The following is a 23,751-nucleotide window of genomic DNA, read 5'->3' as shown; positions in this document are numbered from 1 at the left end:
TTTTGTGTGCATGTTAAGTTAGCATGGCTTGTTAGAAGTTTAAACACCATTTTACCTTTTGCTGATTTTTTGCACACAACACTGCTTAGCTGTTTTTGCAGATATAGCTTTCACGAAGGTCTATACATGGGAAAAGGTTTGTTTTTCAACATCTCTACACATACATCGTGCCCCCAGTTTTTACAGTGAGTGCTGAGCTGCCAAGGTTATCATAACATGCGAGCCTGTTTATCGGCGTGTCCGTGTAACACATTCTAGACAAAATATTTTGGCAGCTGCAAGCCCAGTAGGATTCTAGCTCCTTTATCATAGCACACTGGCCATAATTTCACACACTTGGAAGATTCCAGGCATGCAGAGAGACTGACCGGTCCTGATGTAATTTTCACTTACTGAGCGGACAGGTAAATGGGGTCCCCCTAACAAAGCTCAAGAGACCTTTTATAGTTTTATAATACATAGTTCCTATATAGGGAGGGTGTTTAAACTAGGCGCTTTTATCACCTGTTTGCACTATCATTGCAATATGGTTCCCCCTTTTGTATTTTATGGAATAGTAACCATGCTGACCATATTAATTTTTATCATATGTATGCTTATGTTGACTAAAATACTGCACTTGAGATCACGTCGTTAAAATAAATATTTTAACCTTACCATGTCTTTTATTAACTCTTGTTGTGGACTGTTATGAGAGTATAACAAAAGAGTGTTGTCACTTCCTACCATTCCTGAGATGGTTCTAAGTCGCATGTTCTAGGTTGTCTAATCATTGGTTTCTTTGCTATAGGATGAAGAGCTAATGTGACACTGATTGCTAGTCTGTTAGGGGATTTTGGGTACTAATGTGAGTTTTTGGCACACCCTAATTCACTGAGGTCCTGAGTCTCTGTGCACAGTTCTGTGTCTGAGCAGAATCCCTGTAACATGGCGCCGCCAACGAGTGTGGTCTTATTGTGAGTCTCTTGAGTAGTGCTTATATCAGTCTATGATCCCCTCACTATTGTTTCCGGTTGACAGTAGTGACGGATAAATAACCTACCTATAGTTACATAGGCTTATACAAGCTTGAACAATTTAAAACGGTTTTCTGTTTAAATTACTACCCAGTTGTGCCTTTTTGTATTGCATTGCACTTCACTATTACTGTTTCGATATGGCTGCGGTTGATATCCCAGCACACAGTCGTGTGGCTGTACGAAATCATTTGCAGGAATACCTCGTTTCTATGGAGGGACAGGCAGTGGTTTTTGTAGTTGCGCCTGCGTGACATACCCGTTTGAGTTGTAATACTCCTGGGTCACGTTTCCCGCGGTTGATGCTAATTCTGGTGTTTTCCACACTTACACCCCTGCTGATGCTCCTGCAGTATACGCTCCATATCGGACAGTGGAAATTCGGATTTCTGCTTGGCAGCATGCCGTTTGGTTTAATGGCACCCTCCCACACGTTAATACAGTGGTTAGACAAGGACCGTTGCCCATTCCAGGTGCTACTTGGCCTGTTTTAGCTGTATACACCCCACATCCTCAGGCGGGTACGATGACAGCTCAACAACTGAGGCCCCTATATGCCTCTGCAATTGCAGTCATCAGGGGTCTGGTTCATTACATTACACGCAACCTCCCGGGTGGTGCAGCGCATCCAGTGGCAGTGGCGGACTCAAACTTAGTCCCGTCGTGGTTAATGCGGTCATGGGCAAGCGTCCCCAAGATAAGGAGCAATTGCCTTTTTGGCTTGCCGATAAATTAGATCAACTGGAAGAAGTGTTTCCTAATACCAGTCCTGTTGAAAACACAAGATACTCACAGTTAGTTTGCAGAAAGACTTAGTACCTGATGTAAATGAGTGTACAACTAGGGGGTTGATTTTTGCAGCAGTCTACACTAGGTGCTTTGGCACCCCGTAAATGACTGTACTGCCCTCTGTGATGAAGCGTGTTCAGGATGAACATGGACCGGAGGCGGCTGTGGAGTTGGGAATGCGGCTCGTGGGAACGTTTGACATGGTACGCGATTTTGTCCTTGCAAATGTCAAGGGGGATGCAGTAAGTTTCCAAGTCTCTAATGCTCTGCACGAGGTACCTAACGCCGACAAACCCCGCCAGTTACTGAAAATTATTACGGCGGCTTATAAGACCGTGGCCCATAATAGTTTAGGTGTTAAGCCTTTCGCTAAGAAAGAAAAACAGCAGCAAACTCAGCATGGGTCATCTGATAAAGATGACCACCCAAAAGTTCAGAAACAAAGTTGGAGTAAGAACAAAAAACAGGGTAAGCAGCAACAGAAACAGGGTTCCCGTCCAGCTTCACCCATGCCTGCCCCTATTGAGCCTAAATATGACTTGCACGACCGCAGTACTATTAAGTCACCTGATAGGTTTCAGGTTACTCAACAACGTTCTCCTCGCTCTTTGCAGGAAACATCGGTAACGGCCACCGGTGGAGGAGGCCGGCGGCAGAGGTCAAGGTGCCCAACAGAGCCATGAGCAGCCTTTTAAGGCTGATGGAAAAGGCAAGCAGGGCGAGACACCTGTCAAAGACCCCAGTTTCAAAAGAAGAAAGTTGCTGCTGTAACAGCGAGATATGGCACAGATAGTGAGAACGCAGCTTCGGAATCTGACATGGGCGCTGACGCTGCTGGACAGCGTGGCGGAGATTACCATTGTTCGAGAGGCGCTGCGTCCACTACTGAGGGTGACAGCGACTGACACCTTAGTTGTAGTAGAAACAGCTGACACTAGAGTGGCTCCCCCGGAAAGACTTTATGAAATTTTCCTTGTGATTGAAGGAGACATAGAACCCACTATTAAAGGTTTTTTGGGGAAAATCTAACAACTACCTATGATATTTTATTGGCGGAGGTCGACTGGCCCCCTCCTTTTGTCTTAGCTGCTCCGCAAGGGGAGGAGGTGATCCTTCCCGCTTTCGCGCACACAGTGCCAAAGGAGCAGGCTCTGCAGTTTGCAGAAGATTGGGCTAAGGCGCTTGCGCCGGCGTAGTACCGTACTCATTGTGGTTGGGACACATTATCCCCTCGACATGAGATTCCATTGCGGTCTATGCCACAGTCTCAATCCCAATACCCCATACGGCGAGAGGCGAAAGCCTCTGTTGCCAAAATCCTTGAACAATTGGAATATCAAGGTGTCATTGAAACGTCTGTATCTACGATGAATAACCCACTTTTTACTGTGACCAAGCCGGATGGTTCGTATCATTTGGTATTGGATTACCACCACTTAAACTCACATTGTCATACGTGTGCGGTGCATAATACTCACAGTTCTGCTCTTGTGGATAGTCTGGGGCGTAAAAGGTTCAAGACCACGCTAGACATATCTAATGGTTCTTTTGCCCATAACTTGTCCCCCCTTAGTAGTCAGTGGACGAGTTTCACCTGTGGTGCCAAACAACGCCAATTCCTTCGCTTGGCAATGAGCTACAAGAATAGTCCAGGTGTTATTTTGGGAAAGGTCCAGGCTATCTATCGGACATTCCCTAGCACAGGGACTGACCTGGGAGTCTCAGATGGGGCTTTAAGCCATCTTACCTTGCATTCTCTCCCTCCCCTACTCCCGGAAGGGTTTGACAAACTTGCGTCGAAGGTCAAATCTGGCTCTCCGTTGGATCCAGTAAGACCTGCTCTTTTTAGAGATCAGGCCTTCTTGGGACGCTCGGTTGTGTGTTCTTTAGTCAACCTCTCACTGGAGTCAGGTGTGGTTCCAACGAAATTGAAGCAGGCGGTGGTTTCCCCAATCCTTAAGAAGCCCACCCTGGACCCCTCGAAGCCCGAAAGTTACCGCCCGATCTCTTTGTTACCCTGGCCGGCGAAGATAATGGAGGCCCATGTCAATCTGGCCCTGTCGGAACATCTTGTCCGGTCTAATGCCCTTGACCCCACACAGAATGGCTTCCGTGCTGGGCACAGCACGGAAACCGCCCTTCTTGTGATGGTAGAGCATCTGCGAGCGGTGTTGGATGCTGGTCAGACGGCGGCGCTGATATTATTAGACCTCAGCGCCGCCTTTGACACGGTGTCCCACAGCATCCTGTTGCACCGGCTCACGGAGATTGGTGTCGGGGGCCAGGCGCTGCAGTGGTTCCGCTCCTTTCTTGATGGTCGTTCCTTCTGTGTGGCCACCCCTCCCTTCAAGTCCAATTTTCAGCCGCTGGCCATGGGGGTTCCGCAGGGATCCTCGCTGAGCCCCACGTTATTCAATCTATACGTGAGACCGCTGGCTGAAGTCGTTAGGCAGTGGGGCCTAACCCTGGTCTCATATGCCGACGACACTCAGCTGGCGGTTACTCTCAGCGGGGACGCGGAATATGATGCCCCCAGGTTTCAGAACGGACTGAAGGCGGTGGCTACCTGGTTGACAGGAAACTGTCTCCAGCTTAATGCCACCAAGACTGAGGTGATGATCATCGGAAAGAGAGTGGAATTATGGGGCGATCAATGGTGGCCGGCTGAGTTGGGACCTGCGCCAACTCCTGTATCGGAATTGAAAAATCTGGGAGTTTGGCTGGATGCCGGTCTTACTTTTGTGGGCCACAGTAAGAAAACAGCAGCATGCTGTTTCGGACTTCTTAGGGGTTTAAGACCTGCCCTTAAGTTTTTTGATGCCCCAACCAGGCAGCTGGTAATCTAGGCTACTGTCATCTCGCGCCTGGATTATGCCAGCTCTCTCCTGGTAGGGGCTAACCTGGCAGAAATTACCCGTTTACAACGGGTACAAAATGCCGCGGCCAGAGCAATTGTAGGCCTGCCCAGATTTTGCTCTGTGTCAAACGTCCTCCGCTCCTTGCACTGGCTTCCAGTGAGGAAGCAAATTTATTTTAAAATCTTGTGTCTGGCTTTTAAAATTCTGAAAGGCATAGGCCCTCAAATTATGTCTAGCTTCCTGTCTTTTTATGTACCTACACGTACTCTTCTTTCTCAAGGTCAGGCTCTTGCTGTAGTCCCCAGATTCAGGCTCTGTCGGGCGGGCGGACGCTCTTTTAGTGTTAAAGCTGCAACCCTCTGGAATTCCCTCCCGGTCGAAATCCGCCTGTTGGAGGACCTCATGCTTTTCCGGAAAGCTATCAAGACTTTCTTGTTTTAAAATGTTCTTCAGTGGTCTTAATGTTCAGTTTCTGTTATGTTGTGTCCTACCTTGTCACTGCGCCAGGACGCTCCTTTGCTGGAGCAGCTGTGCGCATAATAAAAATCAATAACATAACATTATTGCCACCCGAATAGTCTCTCTTCTTGAGAGACTCAACGCAGATGCATGTTCGTATGTGGATGACATTTATCTCACAGACGACGAATTATGGCTGTATCCGTGCCGTGTTGACCGCATAATTTGCCGTTTTGCGGACTTTGGCTATAAGTTTAACTTTGCGGAATCTCACATTGCAGAGTACACAGTGTTGTTCCTGGGCTAGGAGCTCAACAATGAGGGTCGAGGTTTGGCTCCTCACTTTTTGCAGAAATGTGCACTTTTGCGGGCTCCCACAACACTGAAAAAGCTACAATCTCTACTGGGATTTTTGAATTTCGGACGTACATACATTCCGGAATATGCCCAACGTATCAAGCCCCTTTATGCGTTGATACAACCTACATTTTCCAAATCGTGCTGGCTGCCTGAACATTCAGCCATCTTGCAATCTTTGCAGGCTGACCTACTTGAATCTAAATTCTGGTCGACTCGTGATAACCACAGCAACCTGGTGATAAGAATTGTGCTAGAGGCGGTAGGTTTCACGTACCTCACTTTTAATGAGGGAGACACAGTCGCTATCGCTTACAAGTCACACCTGTACACTTCGGCTGAATTGCGGTTTTCCACTGTGGAAAAAGTTTTGACAGCAGTGCAAATGGCGATTCTTAAGGAATGTGCACTGTCGCAGAGAAAATGCATTGTGGTTGTTACACCGTACCCTGCCTTGGAGGCAGTGACAAAGGCCAGTGTACCAAATTCCAAGGCCTTGCACCCTCAGTGGATACAATGGGCTACATCCTTGACATCCCCGGATGTAACGTTAATTTACATGGCTGACATTGGAAGGAAGTGGGGCATTGGCATATGCTCTTATGCTGATGACACACAGCTGATGGTGGCAATGGATGAAGGGCCTGAGACAACAACAAAAAAGCTACCCGATTGTCTCTCCGAGATGGCCCAATGGATGCACAACCACTGCCTAAAATTTAACGCTGGCAAATCGGAGATTCTCCTGTTCAGGGGAGCCAAACTTATATGGGACGCCACATGGTGGCCACCCTCACTAGGACTGGCCCCCACTCCAAAACAACACGCGAGAAACTTGGGGATCATCATGGACGACGCCCTGTCCATGAAGGACCATGTCCGATCACTCTGGGGCAAGGGTTTTGCCATACTTAAACTTCTCGCAAAGATATTTCCCTGGATACCCCTGGATTGCCGACGCTCAGTCACCCAAGCCCTACTGGTTAGCCGCCTGGACTATGGCAACGCATTATTCGAAGGGATGAACAAACAACTCTTCTCTCGCCTTCAGGTCTTGCAAAACCAAGCGGCCAAACTGGTCTGTAATAAAGGCAAGCGAGACTCGGCATCGGAATGCCTAAAGAAACTTCACTGGCTACCGATGCGCCAGAGAGCTGCCTTTAAACTACTAAGTCATGCGCACAGAGCTCTTCACAAAACTGGCCCCACAATTCTCCAAGGGAAGATCGACTTCTAAGTTCCCAACGGGAATCTACGATCGAGTCAATCAGCTCTGGCCAAACCTAAGCGTATTTACAAAGTCAGAACAGGTGGCCGCGCCTTTTCCTACCTGGCAGCTAGAAGGTGGAATGACCTACCTTCTGACTTAAGACACACCACAAACTATCTTCAGTTTCGACAAAAACTGAAAACTCACCTCTTCCCTAAAACATAACCCTTCCCTAAAACATAACCCCCCAGCAATGCCTTCAGTAGTCTCTCTTGGTTCATAGCGCCGGGATTTTCCTTGGGATGAGTGTTGCGCTTTATAAATACCGGAAATAAATAAATAAATAAATACATTTTCGATTCTTCTTTGCAGACTCAGGAGTTCTTGCAGTATGAATTTGGCCACCGGTGGAGGAGGCGGCGGCAGAGGTCAAGGTGCCCAACAGAGCCATGAGCAGCCTTTTAAGGCTGATGGAAAAGGCAAGCAGGGCGAGACACCTGTCAAAGACCCCAGTTTCAGAAGAAGAAAGTTGCTGCTGTAACAGCGAGATATGCCACAGATAGTGAGAACGCAGCTTCGGAATCTGACATGGGCGCTGACGCTGCTGGACAGCGTGGCGGAGATTACCATTGTTCGAGAGGCGCTGCGTCCACTACTGAGGGTGACAGCGACTGACACCTTAGTTGTAGTAGAAACAGCTGACACTAGAGTTGGCTCCCCCGGAAAGACTTTATGAAATTTTCCTTGTGATTGAAGGAGACATAGAATGCACTATTAAAGGTTTTTTGGGGAAAATCTAACAACTACCTATGATATTTTATTGGCGGAGGTCGACTGGCCCCCTCCTTTTGTCTTAGCTGCTCCGCAAGGGGAGGAGGTGATCCTTCCCGCTTTCGCGCACACAGTGCCAAAGGAGCAGGCTCTGCAGTTTGCAGAAGACTGGACTAAGGCGCTTGCGCCGGCGTTGTACCGTACTCATTGTGGTTGGGACACATTATCCCCTCGACATGAGATTCCATTGCGGTCTATGCCACAGCCTCAATCCCAATACCCCATACGGCGAGAGGCGAAAGCCTCTGTTGCCAAAATCCTTGAACAATTGGAATATCAAGGTGTCATTGAAACGTCTGTATCTACGATGAATAACCCACTTTTTACTGTGACCAAGCCGGATGGTTTGCATCATTTGGTATTGGATTACCGCCACTTAAACTCACATTGTCATACGTGTGCGGTGCAAAATACTCACAGTTCTGCTCTTGTGGATAGTCTGGGGCGTAAAAGGTTCAAGACCACGCTAGACATATCTAATGTTTTTTTTGCCCATAACTTGTCCCCCCTTAGTAGTCAGTGGACGAGTTTCACCTGTGGTGCCAAACAACGCCAATTCCTTTGCTTGGCAATGAGCTACAAGAATAGTCCAGGTGTTATTGCTACCCGAATAGTCTCTCTTCTTGAGAGACTCAACGCAGATGCATGTTCATATGTGGATGACATTTATCTCACAGACGACGAATTATGGCTGTATCTGTGCCGTGTTGACCGCATAATTTGTCGTTTTGCGGACTTTGGCTATAAGTTTAACTTTGCGGAATCTCACATTGCAGAGTACACAGTGTTGTTCCTGGGCTAGGAGCTCAACAATGAGGGTCGAGGTTTGGCTCCTCACTTTTTGCAGAAATGTGCACTTTTGCGGGCTCCCACAACACTGAAAAAGCTGCAATCTCTACTGGGATTTTTGAATTTCGGACGTACATACATTCCGGAATATGCCCAACGTATCAAGCCGCTTTATGCGTTGATACAACCTACATTTTCCAAATCGTGCTGGCTGCCTGAACATTCAGCCATCTTGCAATCTTTGCAGGCTGACCTACTTGAATCTAAATTCTGGTCGACTCGTGATAACCACACCAACCTGGTGATTAGAATTGTGCCAGGGGCGGTAGGTTTCACGTACCTCACTTTTAATGAGGAAGACACAGTCGCTATCGCTTACAAGTCACACCTGTACACTTCGGCTGAATTGCGGTTTTCCACTGTGGAAAAAGTTTTGACAGCAGTGCAAATGGCGATTCTTAAGGAACGTGCACTGTCGCAGAGAAAACGCATTGTGGTGTTTACTCCGTACCCTGCCTTGGAGGCAGTGACAAAGGCCAGTGTACCAAATTCCAAGGCCTTGCACCCTCAGTGGATACAATGGGCTACATCCTTGACATCCCCGGATGTAACGTTAATTTTCGATTCTTCTTTGCAGACTCAGGAGTTCTTGCAGTATGAATTTGTTCATCCTGCTCCTCTGACTATGCGCCCACTTGAGGATTTTCGTTGTATCATTTACACTGACTGAAGTGCTCAAGCGGCTACGGGTTCTAGACACGCGTATTCCGCGGCCTGCGCAATTGTGGTTGGTACTATGGTGGATGGTGAATTCAAGTCCGATGTCGTGCATACACAGACATTAGGGGACTGTACCACCCAGTTGGCAGAACTACGTGCTCTGATGCTTGCGTTGGAGTACGCGTACCCCAGTGTGACTACTCTTGTGAGCGATTCTTACTACTGTGTACAGTCTTTCAATGACAATCTACCCTTTTGGATTCAATTGTCCATGGGGACTCCAAAGGTTGCACAATAAAACATAAAATGATCTGGGTTCGAGTGGCTGAGCTCAAGGAACGACTCCCACTCGTTTTTCTAATTCATACTCTGGGTCATCAGCGTGTTGGGGTTCACGCTGTTGGCAACTGTCTCGCGGACTAGCCTCGAAGACAGCAGTAGCAACATTTGCAGTGGCAGGGGTTACATGTTCTAAAAGTAAGATTGATTATGACATCTTGGCAGCTATCGCCGCAACTGAGAAGGGAAGTAATTATCCTAAGGGTTTCCCTTCGAAGTACTCTTATCATTTAAGTCCTGATAAAGTTCCTTATGTGAGAATTAACGACGTTGGTGACAGGTTAATCCCCAACGCCGACCGCAGACAGGCTTTGATTACAGCAGCCCACGCCGGGATGGCTTTGGCGCATGCCGGCGTGTCAGCTACTGTTTCTCTCCTTCAGCAACGATATTGGTGGCGGGGTTTGTACCAACAGATGCATGATTTTGTCCTTTAATGTGGCATTTGTCAGCAAATTAAACCTTCTTCTGCTGCACGCCCGCCCTAAACTCAGTTGTACATATCTAATAAACCACTTGGGTGTGTTTATTTGGATCACTGCAGTCCCTTCTCCTCTGATACTGCGTATAAGTACATCTTAGTAGCAGTTGACTCTTGCACGCGCTTTGTCTGGGTGTGGCCTCAAAGGAGCACTGATGCTAGAACTGTTGTAAGGGATTTGCGGGTCTTTGTAGGAATTTTTGCATGTGGTACCTTCCATTCGGACCAGGGTCCAGCATTCGCCTTTAAGGCGCACAAGGATGCCATGGCTTCATTTGGGGTCCAAGTCAAATTTTCGTCTCCATACCAGCCTGAGGGTAATAGTGTTGTGGAGCGGATGAACCCGTGATTTAAAGCAATCGTTGACAGCGAAGGTTTTAGGTGCTGGCAGAGACTGGCTCGCCCACCTCAATAGCGTACAGCGTGCATTAAATAATCTCCCTAGAAGGTCTCTGGGTGGGCAGACCCCATACGAAATGCTCTTTGGCATCAAGATGTTTGTTCCGGACCTTGTTGGTCTAGACACGGCGGCGGGAGCCGCATCCTTTGACGTAGATGAACATTCTAATGTTTTGCAGAACCTACAAAAGACCAGAGACAGTCTTGCAAAGGAACACTTGCCCTCCACATCTGAAGCTGCGTTGCAGATTCTGGTAGTCGCCTGGATACCCCAAGTTGGCAACCTGGTCCAAGAGAAGATCGACAACAAAAAATAATTTGGTCCTTTCTATCGACCTCCAGTTGCCGTGCTTGGCGTGCAGGGTACAAGAACAGTCATTTTACCTCCTCTTCCTGGGCGAAAGGGGAACAGGTACATTTCCATTGACAATGTCAAACCACACAGGGTGGCCGATTCTCTGTAGTATGACGCCTGCGGTTTCGTGTCCAGCAATGATGCGACACACTCTGTTTTGGCCCTGGATCCTGCTGTCGGGCCTGATGTTGCTGTTGAAATGAGTGAAATGAACGAAATCCTTTATTGAAACAACCTGCTGTTGATCCTCTTAATGACACTGAATATACTTACACCACTGACTTGTATATGCCTGATTTGGAGACCCATGTGGCTACTCAATCCCGTTTTTCATTTGACACTGGCTCTTCAACATCTAAGTCCCCTTCAAAAATTTCAATTTTTGCTGCCTGGTTTAAGAAACATTTTTTGATACCGCCTTGGACTTATATTTGGCTGGTGCTAATTGCATTTTTTTTGTTCATGTCCACAGGATTTGTTGTATATTTTTTCCGTTTTATCAATGGACACTATGTTGAGGTAAGAACTTCAATCCGAGGGATTGATGGAACTTTGGCTCCCCACACCTCTTCGCACATCATGAAGAGGGACCAGACATTTGTGAATATAACTGCTTGGCCCGTTTTAGATGGGACAGTGTGGGATGCTGTCAAGTTCCAGATACATGGTCCCACAGAGGTTATTAATGTTCCCAATGTACTCCGTGTTTCTATGGGGGATGTGGTTAAACAAAATATTCGCTCTGATGGTTTGATGCTGATTTATATTTGGAATCTGCAAATTATAGTGATTTGTACTCTTACCAACATTTTGGCAATAATTTTTTACATAAAACTAATTCATTTAGAAATGTGGTTAATTACACACAGTGGGAACACTGTCCCGCCCCAGTGGAAGGCAGCTCGAAAACAGTTTTGAAAACGTTTTCCTATTTTACTGATTTTGATCAATCAAACCCTGATGTATTTTATTTTAAGTTGACTGAAAAGTCGTTTTCCAAGGTTAGACTGACCCACACAAAATTACTATATTCTAAGTCCTTTATTGACCAGTTGGCAGTTGGGGGCTATGAACAGTGGATACTATTGATCTTAAATCTGTTTGGGGTTCTAAAAGTTGCCAAGTGCAAGGCACTGAGGCTTTGCATCGTGCATGTCTCATCTCAAACCATATGTTGTTTCTGAATGACACTATTTCACAAATGACCTGCTTTGGATTAGCTACTTCTAACAAATTAAATGCTCCATCATTTCCTGATTTGGGTGAATATCCCCATTGAAATAATTATACCAGTACTTCCCTGACTGACTTACAGGCACTGTTTCGAAAATCCTCTTTTAATTTTTCCGGCATTAATCCCAAAGGCTGGTTGCTATGGCAAAAAAGTGCAGATTCCTGCCAACACCGTTTTCTGGGTCTGACCCCTGGCTATACAGAGGTTAGAATTTATCCCCTTTTTCAGACTCAACATTCAGTCACCACCTACTCTGTAGGCAAATTGTGCCAGAGTTGGCTTAGTCATTCGTCCTTGGCGTCTGTTAAGTTACATTTGTCAAAACACACTGACATTGTCGATTTGAATGATTTTGTGAAACGCCCTGCGGGTGGCAGATCGAAAAGATGGATTCTGCTTACAATGAAGTTCGGAAACTGTCACAAATTGAAGCTGCTTCTAGGCTTAGAGCTTTTGATCAGGCCAATTTAGAAAAAGGGCTTACAGTTGTAGATAATAGCATTAACACCCTTTCTTCCCGAATTTACACTCTAGATAATATTGTGTCATCTGTGGTTGATATTGTGCAAGAAGATGTTGCTGTGTTGTATCATGGGCAAAATTAATTGCGTTCTGTTATGCAGTTTGCCTGGACTTTGCAAACGTTGAAAAATGGCCGAGTTCCATGGGATTACATGAACAAGACTTTATTATTTCTGCCTATCAATTTGACTGTTAGACAGCAATTTATGTCAATGAAGGATGCCACGTTTCCACTTTTGCACATTGAGAAGTTCGAACCTTTGCCTTTTTCTGTAGTAGAAGCCAATACGGCCGTTTGGCTCAACCAAGGGGTTGATAACTTTGCCGTTCTCACTTTTCAAATTCGACTCCTGCATGAAACACTATGTCATAGGCAGATTTGAGCCCCTGGGTGGTGCTTATCTTCATGAGGTATGGAATCTCCCATTCATTTATAGATATTTGAGGGATGGTAAAGAAGTTTTTTTAAATGGCGAAGATTGCACCACGACACCAGATCATTCATTAACATGCAGAAATCTTCAGTTGCACGGCTCTTGTAATGTGTTTGCACCAAATTTAGCGTGTGTACTGAAGGGTTCTCCAGTTCCGCCCATTACACCTACATTTACATTGCTTGCCAATGGTAGTTATTTATTACTAAATAATGAAGAGTTTTGTGGGATGCACGCTGGTATTGCTTATATTGTTACTGTTTCCCAGCGTTTAACTTGCTGCAAGAATGTGTTGTTCCCTCCTCCGCATGGCAGGCTTGATGTTTCCATCTGGCACCTCAATTCCGACCCTGAAAGCAGAGTTCAACAAGATGAGCAAAATAAGAGCTCTTTTGTCCCAGAAGGAAGTCCCCCTTACATCTGCGTATGAGACATTCGTCCTTCAAGTTGCAAATACTCGTACTGAGGTAAATGCCTTATTAAACACGGACCTGCCCCGGCATTTTGGTGCTTTGATTCACACTATCTTGAATGCCTCGTCGACTACTGGACTGGCACACTTTTTTTAAGTAGTATGCTCCGGCTTTGTGACCTCCTTTCAGACTATATTCGGTGTGATCCCTGCATTTTTTCATTCGATTTTTTTGAGTGTCTTTTGGAGGGTTCCCCTTGCTCCCGGCTTTAGGCGGCGGCATTCTGCTGCTGTTTTGTTTACTACAAAATGGATGTACAGTTTGTGCCCCACGATGTTCTGTACCGGCTGCTCCACCTTCGTAACCGGATGCTAGAATACTATGGATCGCTGCCTTTGGCGACTCTAAATGTAGCGTATGGTTTATCTTTCCGCTTCTCTTTCTTCACTTGCGTGCAGCCTGTTTTCCATTGCCTGGATTGTGATTATGAATGGGCCCTGGATTTGTGTCTCTGCAACACGGTGTCTCCTGAACTAGATTTTAATCTACTAATGAGTCCCTTAGTTGCTCATGATATAGACTGTTCTAGTAGCGGGATTATGGCATGCGCAGCGGCACATGGCAATTGGAACATTTCGACTGCGGCCAATGACATTTTGGATCGCAGTTATCTTGAAATAAGCCCGAGTTGTCCTCTGATGATCCTAGAGGCTCCGACAATCAAGGAACATGTATGTTCTTTCCCTTTACTTAATTGAATGGCTGAAATGTTCATGGATGATAACAACGACTTCCTACTGGAGGCGGTTGCACCATATGGTTCTTACACGTTGTTGGACTGAAGTACGGATTTTTTTCTGCTTCATAGACGTATTGAACTCGTGGATATGTTAATTTTTTCTTATATGTGTGAGGTTTTTTTTCCTCACACCGTGGCCACGTTTGCCACTCATTGGGTTGTTTCAATTCCCGTCCCCTATTTTCAAGTTTGGCAAAATTTTTGAACTTGGTTCTGTCTCATTCAAACTTGAACTCTGCGTTCTATTAAGTTTGCCCTGAGTGCTGCGTGTTCCCTGAACCCGGTGATTGGGGGGGTGTAGTGTGGTTTATGAGCCTCTTTTTGCGTGCATGTTAAGTTAGCATTGCTTGTTAGAAGTTTAAACGCCATTTTACCTTTTGCTGCTTTTTTGCACACAACACTGCTTAGCTGTTTTTGCTGAGTTAGCTTTCACAAGGGTCTATACATGGGAAAAGGTTTGTTTTTTGACATCTCTAGACATACATTGCGCCCCCAGTCTGTACAGTGAGTGCTGAGCCCCCAAGGTTATCATAACGTGCGAGCCTGTTTATCCGCGTGTCAGTGTAGCACATTCTAGACACAACATTTTGGCAGCTGCAAGCCAAGTAGGATTCTGGCTCCTTTATCATAGCACACTGGCCATAATTTCACACACTTGGAAGATTCCAGGCATGCAGAGAGACTAACTGGTCCTGATGTAATTTACACTTACTGAGCGGATAGGTAAATGGGGTCCCCCTAACAAAGCTCAAGAGACCTTCTATAGATTTATAATACATAGTTACTATATAGGGAGGGTGTTTAAACTAGGCTCTTTTATCACCTGTTTGCACAATCATTGTAATATGATTCCTCGTTTTGTATTTTATGGAATAGTAACCATGCTGACCATATTAATTTTAATCATATGTATGCTTATGTTGACTAAAACACTGCGCTTGAGATCACGTCGTTGTTGTGGACTGTTATGAGAGTATAACAAAAGAGTGTTCTCACTTCCCACAATTCCTGAGATGGTTCTAAGTCGCATGTTCTAGGTTGTCTAATCATTGGTTTCTTTGCTATAGGACAAGGAGCTAATGTGACACTGAATGCTAGTCTGGTAGGGAATTTTGGGTACTAATGTGAGTTTTTGGCACACCCTAATTCACTGAGGTCCTGAGTCTCTGTGCACAGTTCTGTGTCTGAGCAGAATCCCTGTAACAGGACCACCAGTCCTTGCACCATGCATCTTCATCTGGACCCTCATTTCTGTCAAACTGACCCAGGACCATCTCACCTTCAGGAAACACCTCAAGACCTGGCTATTCGAGCAGTAGCGCCCCCCCCCCCCCTTCCGTTCAGCGCCTTGAGACCCTCGCGGGTGAGTAGCGCGCTCTATAAATGTATTGATTGATTGATTGATTGAAATTCTGTCACCAAACCGCCTTTCTTCCATTTTCCTTCCTCTAGCCTCCAACAGTTCGGGCTATTCTCCACTTTCCCCTCTCATGGCGTTCCTCCAGGAGCCGACTTCTCCCACTGGCCGCTCTGCCTGGATGAAGACTAATTTTTCAGTTTCTGCTGGGGTGCAACCTTCACTACGTCTGCCTCCACCTTCATACTGTGTCTCTGTTGTTTATTTTGATGCCCCCTTCCTCACAGCATTGTCCTTTTCTATTTTCAGGTTGGCTGCCGGTGAAGATCATGAGGGAGTCCTTATTTACAGGTGAGTGCACATTTTCTATCCCGTTCATCACACAACTCCCTTCCAGTACATTATTTCGATCTGGAAGAAAAGGCCCTGTGCGTATCTCGCAAAAAAAAGTCAGCATTGCCCTACTGTTTCCCTTTCTGGCGGGCAGTTAATGTGAAAGGATGTAGACTTGAAAACCACCTCATTACCCTGGCATTATTTGATTTCTTTTTAGCCATCTATCCAATGGGGCATGATCGGTGTATAGCTGAAATTCCCTACCTCTTAAATAATATCTTAAAAATTCAACAGCCCATTTTATGGCCAGTCATTTCTTTTAAACCACTGAGTAATTTCGTTCCTCTGAAACAGCTTTCAACTAATATATAGGATAGGCCTCCCATTTCCCTCAGAGTCAAAATTCTTTATTGTTTGATTACTTAAAACCATAACAATTTTAAAACGTGTGATTCATGTGTACAAAAAACTAAAATTTTAAAAGACACACATTAATACAGTGAGAGTGCAATGATCTTACTTAAAAAATGGGTTATGATTAAAATGCCCAGATATTGAATAATTGCCTGTAATGTTCGGAGCCTTGGTTGTCAGAGCGATCGTGACGTCGCTATTAAAATCTGAGGAGGGGCAGCTTGACATATATTTTCAAAAAGTCATATAAGTAAGTATGAACAATTAATAATAGGCTAGAAACAATGTTCAAGTAAACAACAGTGGATGATCAAGAGTTCATAAATTGATCGCGGGGCGGCATGACGGCGCAGCCTGAAGGAGGTAGATTTGTGGCCCTGTTTTTCTCCAGCGATTTAGCTGCTCTGGTAACAAATTTGGTGAACCGAATGTTCAACTTCGTGTTTGCTGAGGTCATGGCAGCTATTATAGCCTGTCAACATGTACGAGTTCTGAGTTTATACCATTCATCCTGCAGTAAGGATCTTCTGTCGTTGAGCAATGCGGGACATGCGCAGGCTCAGAGTCTTTTTACAAAACGACTGCTCCCTAGCCCGCTCCTGACGCATCTGTCTGTAATAAGATGAGTTTACCAAAGTTTGGTGATCGCATAGCTGGTTCAGAAGTTATGATTGTTTTTAGAGTTTGGATGGCCCAATGCACCTCTGGAGCAGGATTCTTTAAAGGCTGATTAGTATTAATATTTTTCTTTAACAGATCAGTTTGGGGTGCTGCACACTCAGAAAATCCAGAAATAACCTTCGATAATAACCAAACCAATCCTAAGAAGGCCTGTAGATCTTGTTTAGTTTTACGACATGATCCTTTGTTTATGGCTGCCACTTTTTTTTTGTGGTTTATTATAACCTACCCCCAATAAATATCATAAGTATTTTACCTGTCTAGTGACTCTTTACTCGTTTTGGTGTTTACCTATAATCTGGCCCAATTTAAAGTTTCTAAAACGACTAAATGGTGGATTAAGTGCTCAGCCCAGCTATAGCTAACGAGAATGACATCATCAATGTAAGCACCCACATAAGCTTGATGGGGATGTAAAAGAGTGGTCATCATCCTTTGGAAGATTGCCGGCACCCCATGCAATTCAAAAGACAAAATGCTGAACTAACATAACCAACTTGCGATAGAAAAGGCTCTTTTCCCTTCATCTTTGCGATTGATGTGAACCTGCCAATAACCCTTACAAAGGCCCAGAGTGCTAAAATATTGGGCTTCTCCTAGTTTTCCATTCGTCTTGCCTACTCCAGGTATGGGCTATGTATCAGATTTGGATATCTTGTTTATATCCCAGAAACAAAAGGCTAGCTGAGAGATAATTGTGTTATCCACAAAAATGTCTCCCATTGTGACTAGACCTATCTGCCATGGGAGTCCCTTCATGGCCCTTTCAAGAGTCGGCGGCAGCAAAGGAATGTCTATGAGGGGGATCAAGGGTGAGTATGGGCTTGAGTGACTCAGTCCATGTGAAACATCCTACCAGGCTCGGCTGGTGATGGCCAGAACATCAACATTGTGCTGCATGATTGTGGCGACATGCAGACTTGCCTCAACAATGAGTGCGTACGAGCTACAACAAGTTACGCCCTGACATGGGTGGGCGAGATGGGCTTACAATCCAGTATTTTAAATAGTGAGCCTGCGCAGCGAGGTAATAAGTGTAGAAATCAGGCAGTGCAAGGCCACCAGATTGCAATGGCCATATTAACATTTCCAAAAGTATTCTGGGCTAGCTACCTCTCCAGTTTAAGTGAGATAATGCCTGCTTTAATTGATCAAAAAGGTAAAGCGGGACCTGGAGAGGGAGATTAGAGAAGAGGTACAAACATTTATGAAGTACCACCATTTTAACTAAGGAGATACTCCCTAATGTGGAGAGTTGTGGAAGACACAGATCACGCGGTATCGTACACCATCAGGGCTCCCTTTCAGAGTAATCCAGAGACGGAGCCTGGCAATTGTCTGTAAGTGGAAGCATCTCCAACATTGACCAATTGATGGAAAGTCGAGAGTATTCTTCGAATCGGACGCCCTCACGAATAAAGGTGCAAGAATAATATCAGGGTGTTGAACAAATATAATGACATCATCCACATACAGGGAACAGATTAGGGATTGATTAATGAGACTCAGTCCCCAATGTGATTGGAATTCCTGTATGTAACAGGTCAGAGGTTCAATAGGCAGAGTGAAGCTCAATGGGGACAGGGATCACCTTAGTGTGCCTCTGCTAGAGTTTATTCACGCGGACGGTAACCTTGGGGAAAGTGCCTAATAAATTTATAAGTGACAGAACGTATTTACCCTGCCCAAATCTGTGGAGCGTTTCCATCATAATTGCTAGTTCAAAGAGTCAAATGCTTTCTCTGCATCCAGCAGCATAGCAACAGATGGAAGCTGTGGATCAACCAAGTAGAGAATGGCCATTAGCATACCAAGATTAAAAGAAGTGGAGAGCTGTGGAATGAAAACGTATTGCTCTGATAGCACCAGAAAGTGCATTAAAGGTTGAAGCCTTTGAGAAAGCTTCTTGGAAAATATGTTGTTGTCTGTTATAGTAATGATACACGGTTATCTCACCAGAATCCCTATTCGGGTTAAGGAGGCCATAATAGTTGCCTCCATAGTACATTGTAGGAGGGTCCCTCTGACAATCGTCTCATATCGAGGAGGCACGGAGCAAGAGTATCCACATAAGATTTTTAAAAGTCAACAGGGAGGCCATCAGAGCCAGGAGCTATTTCCACTGGGATGACTCTTGATGCCACCTCTGATGTCCTCAGTTGGTATTGGAGAGTTAAGGATTTCCCTGGCCAAAGTAGTTAGGCCCTGTCAGGCTTCACCCTGATCCACACTGCAGCGGCACTCTATCCATGAGCCCTCTGGAGGAGGTAGGACCAAATGTGGTGGAGTTTTGGAGACAGGTCGACCAGTCACCCAGTAGTGAGAAATGGCCCTGATGGACCCCAGTCTCACTCAGAGGGGGCATGAGGATGGGAGGCCCTGTCAACTGAACGGCCGCAGCAGGCGGAGAAGCAGGCCTTGAGGTGGTGGCCAAATTGGAAGCCCCCAGCTAATGCAGCTGTTCCAGGGGCCAGCCGCTCAGTTGCAGTTAGAGGTCCCGACACGCCCTGGTCCCCAAAAGTGCAGGGAAGTTAATGAAAGGCCTCAGCAGGGGTACACAGCAGGCGGTGGGGCCCAGGTGATCGGCAGCCCCCTTGCAGTGCCAGGGCCAAAAAGGCTGTGAAACTGCAGCCGCCAAGGGATACAGGGTGTAGAGCAGTAAGGCACCACAGCTTCCTAAAGGTTATTGGAGTGCCCCTCAGCACATGTCCAGATGTCCATGTCATACATCCAACTCCACCAACACCGCCCCGGTGTTAGGAAACTGTGGCAGAGAGTAAAACATGGCCTAGGCGCAGCAATTCTACTTGGGCCGCTGAGCTCTCTGCTTAAGTAGCCATCTTCGTCGCTGGCTCTCTGGAGCCCCCTACCTTTTGCACCTCTGGAGTTTTGGTTGTCAGAAGTGAAAGGGCCTGGCCCATAAGTTCTAGACCTTTTCTAGAGTAACAACCTAATGGTTTTTTTCGCAGTATGAAGAGAAAATGTGTTATCACAGCCAATCAATTAAACAATAGTCCCCGGGAAGACATAGTAATCATAGACTACTACTTAAGGTTAGTTTGGTTTAGTACAAAGCCAAAAATAACTGAACGTAAAGACACCTCGATACAAGAGTGTAAAGTACATTAGAATTAGCATAAAGCCAAATCTACGTATCCAATTGAGACAATGTAGCATGAATAATACAATTAGTTCAAGTAGCAGAATGCAGAAAATCAGAAAGCATAAGTCCAGGTTTCCCTGCAACGAGGGTTGATGAATTAGAAGCATTAATCTAGCCCTACAGTAACACTAAGATAACATCCCTACTTAAGCGTCTTCAAGAAGAAAAATGAAGGGTGTCAGAGTGTGGAGTCTTACTAAGAAGCCTCCACCATTGATGGGTCATGTAACAAAACACTACCAAGACAGAGCTTGCTCTACGATGCTCTCTCTCTGATGGCAAAGAAAAAGTGGGCACTTTCCCTACTTCCAGCAACACATTATTGCAGGTATCTTCCCAAGATTCATTGCGGCTCACCCCATCTGCTCTGGGTATAGTCCTAAAGACAGTGTTCCATGGGACAGCATTGTTCCTTTCTTGCAACAATTTGTCCTTGGTTCCCAGGCCTTCTCCTGTATGAATCACAACAACCTTTCTCAAGCTATATGTTTGTAATTTCTTCTCTCCTTGCCTGACTAGTAAAACAAATACATTGTTCTAGTTAACAAGAGTGCTTCTTTCACCTGCAAAACAAAAACGTGAGAAATAACAAATTCCACAGCACACATGAAATTCTGCTATTAATTCTAAAGCGAGAGTTTCCAGGGAGCAGCATTTCAGACCTACAAGATTCAATTTAAATAAGAAAACAGCATATGAGCTTCTAGGAATTGCATAGCAAATAAGGCACATTCAATGAATGTGTTTACCTACAATGTAAAATGACATATTTAATAAACACAATTAACACATTAATAATTGTCGGTTTCACAACATGAGTTCTTCACCTTAATGTTTTCTGCTAGTTACATTTACTCTCATTGTTACTTTTCAACTGGCCGAAGCACATCATGTTTCATTTGAGTACATTTCAAAATTCTAACACTTCATGTTAATACGACAAAAGATTATGGGCCAGATGTAGGTAATCCCATTTTACCGACTCTAAAATACTGAATCATACCGATTCGTTATTTTAGAATTGGAAAATGGGATGTAGGTAATTTTTCGGTAAAAAATACCGAATTGTTAAGATTCGGTATTTACTGAATCGGTATTTACCGATTCAGTAATTGCCATTCATTCCTATGGGCCTGGAGGCCTGGAGGCCCGTAGGAATGAATGTCAATTACCAAATCGGTAAATGCCGATTCGGTAAAAGGGGGAATACATTGAAGGGCGGCAGGGTGTCACTTTGACACCCTGGTGCACCCCTCAATTGTGTATGGATGCACATGTTGCAGACATACATTCCCTAAGGGCATGTATGTCTGCAACATGGCACTGTTGGAAAAGCAAAAAAAATGCTTTTTCAAAGGTTTTCATTATTTACCACCAACTTGTAGATGGTGGTAAATAACGAATCCTTAACTGAGGAATGCACTAACTTGAGTGCTCCCTACATCCTGGATTCGGTAATTAACCGAATCGGTATGCTAAGAATTCGGTATTTTACCGAATCCTTAAATTACCGATTCGGTAAAATACCGAATTCTACAAAAATGCCACCTACATCTCAAAAGCCCAATGCCGGTCGGTAACAACCGAAATTCGGTAATTTCAGCCATTACCGACTGATATTGGGTGACCTACATCTGGCCCTATATGTGGCTACGCTCTACACGTGTGACTATAAGGCACAAATAAGATGTGATTTCCGCTACATCAGAAGCCAGAGAGCAGAGTTTTGGAATTTAGATTTTTATTCTCTGGCATCAGACACCTTCCTGTTCCGAGGTGCGGTGCTGCTAGATACGTCAGGTCACATAATGTGACTTGTCACAGTCCCAGTAGTGACAGGCCAAGGACCGAGCTGCATCTTTGTGACATACACATGGTCTGACTTCCCAAATATAACACACATTTTGAGGGTTTGGATCGCACTTTTTTGCTGCAATATTTGCCATACCTGGCCACAAAATCCTGATGTGTCTGCACAAAGCGGAATAAATGCTTTTACACCAAGGGTTAATTTCCGTGGGTAGGTCAGACTTGGGTCTGTTGCTTATAGTAAATACTTGTGTTTCTCTCTGACAGGGGTTTGAGTCATGCAGTCTCTCAGTAGCCAGTCGCCTTTGAACTAAAGAAATTCGAAATAACTGTTTGTTGCATATATGCAAAGCCCATAACTCATTATAACATTTGCATGCCCTTCACATGTAAAGGTCATCTGCCAGCCCTTGGTTAACAGATCCCAGTGATGTCAACATGAGTGGATTAACAGTAAATTTGATTTACACCATGAAAAATCTTCAAAAACTACCCAAAGTAGACCTAACTTTAAGAAAATCTGTAATGCCTACGGCCATTGAAATTCGACTGGTATTTGGAAAACTGTATAATTTCTTTGATCCTATCAGTAAATAAAACAATTCATTTGAAGTCCGCCATTTTGCATGCAAGCCAATACATTCACGTTGTTTAGTAAAAACGAGAAAAATAAAGGCGAGAAGGCATTTATGGAGTTTTAAGGCCGATGTAGAGGTTACGGTAATGGTACCAAATGCTGTTTCAGGCATGTGCAGAAACCATATTGCTCATAATATTTGTTTTTAACAACCAACATGATCTTCTTTGTTATTCTTCCTTTAACCAAGGACGACCCTAGTACCACACCTCAACGTTGTTCACCCCTTTGTACCATGGTCTGGCAGTGACTGAAAATGGGCTTCGACACCTAAAGAAGTGGCCCAAATTCATGGAACATGACCTTTCGAGAACCATTGCTTGATTGGTGGGTCAGCCTAATTTGTGGAGAACTGTGTGGTAAGAAAGAGTTCTTTCTCCAGCCCTTATTCCATTATCTCCCATTAGTCCTTTTTTCCTTCACCTCCCCTCGTACGTTCCTCCTCTTGGCTTTTGTACTCTATTCTGTCAATCTCTTTCCTCTGATCTACATAACTCCTTTTCATCTTTTCAGTTCTTCACCCTGTGTACTAGACTCACCTTACCTCTCTCCATGTCCTACCCCCCAGCCTGTTTCTCTCTTTTCCCTTCTTCCTCCAATTTGTTCCATTTGTTTAGCTCTTTTTTTCTGCACCCTTTCTCTTCTCCCCTCTTTTACTCTCCTCAGCTCCTTTCCTCCTCTCACTGCATCTACCTTGTGTTTCCCCACCCCATGCCTTAACAAATCATGTTGTCTCTTCTCCAGGTTTTCACCACTTAACGTACCTCTTGCTTTCCTCACTTCCAGGCCGTGTGTCTACTTTCATCCCATTTTCGTTTCTCAGTGTCTTACCTTCAGGACGCCTCTTCTCATTCTCTCTTCAACCGTTCTCTCCTTTTCCTCCCTCCAGTCTTTCTGTCACCCAGTTTCCATTTACATTATAACTCTTCAGGGCACTTTTTGCACATTGACCTATCAGAAGATGTTTAGTTTAGGGTTTCATTCAATGCCATCCTCTTGCAAATCAAGCACCCAAAATGCACCTTCGATCAGCCAACCTCTCTCTGGCCACCGTCCCGTGCATCTACAAGGCCAGAATGGGAGTAAAATCCTTCTCCTACCTCACAGCGAAGGTTGGGAAAACATCCCCCCAACTCAAACAAGCCCCCACACTGCACCAGTTCAGGAAGGACCTCAAGACCTGGCTCTTCAGATGGCTCCAGCACTCAACGGAGCTGCCCCCAGCACTTTGAGACCCTTGCGGGTGAGTAACCACACTTTACAAACCCTGATTGATTGATTGGTTTTGATGGCTAAGCGATCACCTAACGTTATTAAGTATGACTACTTGTGCCAGAGTGTCAGAGTTT

The 23,751-nt window shown here is 45.1% G+C and overlaps 1 long non-coding RNA gene across 1 annotated transcript; it reads left to right on the top strand.

Annotated features, from left to right (window-relative positions):
* The first annotated feature begins 378 nt into the window (after positions 1-378).
* Positions 379-22,738, top strand: LOC144782665 (uncharacterized). The gene is made up of 3 exons (XR_013601197.1): positions 379-404; positions 15,672-15,713; positions 22,593-22,738. It is a non-coding gene; the product is annotated as an uncharacterized LOC144782665 (long non-coding RNA).
* Positions 22,739-23,751: the final 1,013 nt, after the last annotated feature.

This window comes from Lissotriton helveticus, chromosome 9, assembly GCF_964261635.1.
Source record: "Lissotriton helveticus chromosome 9, aLisHel1.1, whole genome shotgun sequence".
NCBI lineage: Eukaryota > Metazoa > Chordata > Amphibia > Caudata > Salamandridae > Lissotriton > Lissotriton helveticus.
This window is presented reverse-complemented; position numbering and strand designations above follow the sequence as displayed.